We start from the raw sequence: 3039 nt of genomic DNA on the forward strand, positions 1-3039 counted from the left end.
ACGCGGCCGTTGGGATCCAGCATGGCGTTTCGTATTACCCTCCTGAACCCACCGATTCCATATTCTGCTAACAGTCATTGGATCTTGACCAACGTGTCCAGCAATGTCGCGATACGAAAAATCGCAATCGCGATAGGCTGCAATCAGACCTTTATCAAAGCCGGAAACGTGATGGTACGCATTTCTCCTCCTTACACGAGGCATCACAACAACGTTTCACTAGGCAACGCCGGTCAACTGCTGTTTGTGTATGAGAAATCGGTTGGAAACTTTCCTCATGTCAGCACTTTGTAGGTGTCGCCACCGGCGACAACCTTGTGTGAATGCTCTGAAAAGGTAATCATTTGCATATCACAGCATCTTCCTGTCGGTTAAATTTCGCGTCTATAACACATCTTCGTGGTGTAGCAATTTTAATGGCCAGTAGTGTAACATAGCTCGATGGACCTTCTCCCATTGGGGCTCCATTCCACTTTGGACAGCAGGAAAACATGCAACTTTTGTGGACTTGCTACTGGGCATTGGAGGTACCACTGCATACAGCAGTCTAGACCATCACCTCTGAAGGTCTCACTGTATGTGGTACTGCATGCAATGTGTGGTTTGCATGAGCAATAAAAAGGGCGGAAATTATGTTTATGTTGATGGCTATACCAATTTTCTGTACAGGTTCCGGAAGTCTCGGAACCGTGGGGATGTGTGTATATGGAGTTTTAATTAACGCTCTACACATCATACACATCAAGAACAGCAGCATTCGTCATAGAACAAATGAGGGAATAAACTTACACTTGGCAAGAATAAATAAACAAAAAACACAAAACAGCATTTCTTACAATGGAATAAAATTGTGCAATAGATTATCCAAGGAGATAACTAAAATCTAAATATTTAAAGAATCAGCTAAATCGTAACTCCTATGTTATCAATACAAGAAAGTGAAGCACTGTCGATAAAATGTCAATAATCCACATATTCTCCAAAATATTGCGATACACATAAGCGAATTTTTTTCCACCGATGTATCGTGTCATCGATATCAAAACTGCAGCATCGAGTGCCGATATTTTTACTTTATATTTTTCTCACAATTTTCGTTACATATTTGAAGATATTTTTGCAAGAGTTTTACTACTTTTTGACGCTTCATCACATCCAGTCTTTCTGTTTGACTGTGTGAACCAAGCATATGTGCACAAAAGAAGATATGCGATGGCACTAGGGAATGGAGGCGTGAATGGAATAACTAGTTTTCCGGTGTGAAGAAATAGCACACCAATTGCGTTAAAAAACAAAATTTAAACTCATCTAGTGAGCTACTTCTTCACATCGGCATTCTTCAAGAAAACTTCTGAAAATCATGAGCAAAACTCTATATGACCAGATTGGCCTTTGTGTTTGGGCGGAGATGTGAGAGGGGAAATGCTGACGTGATCGGTGCTTGGCGCTACCACCAGGAACTGCAAGGTTTAGCTTCACCACGCAATTTTGACACTACAACTGCTAGGCCACTGGCGTTGGCAAAAATGAAAATAAAAGGGAAACTCTTCATGAAGTGTTCCGGACAAATTCGGTATGTGACGCAACCGAGCGACGAACCCATCGGACACCTTTTATTGTGCCACTTACATGCAGTTACTATCGTTAGCAAAGTGGTTATCGCCAAGCGTGAGCGTGTATTTTTCCTTTCTAAGGGCGATAAGCAGTCTGCTAGTTTGTTGATGCACAGAATATGTAATAACAAATCAAGACGGAAATATACAGCTCTAAAATCGGCAGTATATTTGCAGTGTGAAGCCGATATTCTTATGGGCCGGTACGTCGATGCTTTTTCGTCGATATATCCATACTTTTCTCCATATATTGAGAGCCGTTATTTTTTTTTTTTTTTTGAAATATCGATATGGCGGATTTCCGATATTTTAAAAAATATCAGCAGTCCTGTAGGCAACCCAGAGTAGGGACCAGTAAAAAATTAACTTATATAGTAACAAACGCCGTCTGTCTCCAGTAAGGTCTGACAATGTAACGATTGTTATTTGGATCTGCAATGAAAAATTCTTCAGCTCAAAATATTCATTTGCTGAAGTGGTGATGGAGCTTTCTCAGACGGGCCAAGGATACAATATGAAGAATTTCATAAAAATGGGGAAGTATCGTTGTGTGTGTGTGTGTGTGTGTGTGTGTGTGTGTGTGTATGCGTGTGTGTAGCACCGACAATGGCCAATGATGTGTTACAAATCAACAGTTTAAAAGAATTTTCTTATAATATTGCTGTATGGATGAATTACTTAATATTTAAAAAATGTTTCCTTTTTCATTTAAGATGACACATCTAATAAATATCTTCAGCTACCACCACCCAGCGCAGAAACTTTCAGTTCTGAGGACCTAGATGCGTCGAGTGGAAGCTATTTCAGACGTTGGGAACCTGCCAAAAGGACTGAATTTTGAAAGAAAACAGCTACAAGAAACAACAAATTTCGCAAACCATGTCGCTGGGTGCTCGTAAGTAGAAGGCCGCCGTGGAAGACACGAAGAAGCTTGCATTTTTGCTGTTCAGTGTCCCACTAACAAGAAAGATCAGCTGGCTTCTAAACACGCACAAAATATATTCAGTCTTCAGGCTCCCAGAAAAAATTCGGCAAGATGATGAAGGGGAGACAGCCCTCCATTTCGAGAAAAAAGTACTACAAACGGATGCGTCGTACATAGCACTGACATGAACTATGAAACTCTTGTGCTGAAATTTGGACTCAGATGTCTGGTGAAGAACTAAACTTTATTTTTCTTTTCATTTGGCGCCAGTATTAGAAGTTTCTCCACATTTGTAGTGCCATTTTCTTGCAGAATGTGCTAGATAGTGTACTGTCAGTGGAGCAAGTGTTCTGTCTACGCAGCACCACTAAACAGATCGCAGTAGGTTCCGTAAGTTTAACATGACTGGTGATGTGTCTGGGAATGCTACTGAGAGTACAGACGCCAATGCAGCATATTGCAAAGCATACGGCTCAATGGGTAGAAAAGTTCTTTACGAGG

The sequence above is a fragment of the Schistocerca americana genome, chromosome 2 (genome assembly GCF_021461395.2).
Source record: "Schistocerca americana isolate TAMUIC-IGC-003095 chromosome 2, iqSchAmer2.1, whole genome shotgun sequence".
Classification (NCBI taxonomy): Eukaryota; Metazoa; Arthropoda; class Insecta; order Orthoptera; family Acrididae; genus Schistocerca; species Schistocerca americana.